The sequence below is a fragment of the Mandrillus leucophaeus genome, unplaced genomic scaffold, assembly GCF_000951045.1.
Source record: "Mandrillus leucophaeus isolate KB7577 unplaced genomic scaffold, Mleu.le_1.0 Scaffold413, whole genome shotgun sequence".
Classification (NCBI taxonomy): Eukaryota; Metazoa; Chordata; class Mammalia; order Primates; family Cercopithecidae; genus Mandrillus; species Mandrillus leucophaeus.
The window spans coordinates 358,448-359,155 of NW_012104399.1; positions in this window are offsets into that span (position 1 = coordinate 358,448).

The following is a 708-nucleotide window of genomic DNA, read 5'->3' on the forward strand; positions in this document are numbered from 1 at the left end:
AAAAAAAAAAAAAAAAAAAAAAAGAGCTAACGTTTATTTCTGTGCTATTTATAAAAAGAAAAATGTTTAAGAAAATCATGAATTTATTTTCCATATGGTAAGGATACTAGTTACAAATTCAAACCCCGCATATCAGGACTGCTTGGCAAAACTCAAAGCCTCATTTAATACAAAATGTATGGACTTGGCTGGGCACGGTGGCTCATTCCTGTAGTCCCAGCACTTTGGGAAGCCGAGGGGGGTGGATCACGAGGTCAGGAGATCCAGACCATCCTGGCTAGCACGGTGAAACCCCGTCTCTACTAAAAATACAAAAAAAATTGGCCAGGTGTGGTGGCGGGCACCTGTAGTCCCAGCTACTCAGGAGGCTGAGGCAGGAGAGTGGTGCGAACCCGGGAGGCAGAGCTTGCAGTGAGCCAAGATCGCGCCACTGTACTCCAGCCTGGGCGACAGAGCGAGAGTCCGTCTCGAGGGGGAGGGGGGGAAAAAAGTATGGAGTTTAACTTCTTCTTGAAAATTATTCAGTATTCTACTCTCTTTTTCACTGTTTATTAATAGTTGGGCTTTCCCTGGACCTGTAGACCAGATCTCTTTACTACATTCTCTCACAGGTCTCTGAAACTTCACTGGAGCATTTTTATGGTTGTAGTTCTACATTAGTCATTATTTGAAACCCAGCATGGAACACTGCCTAGAATATAGCAAGTA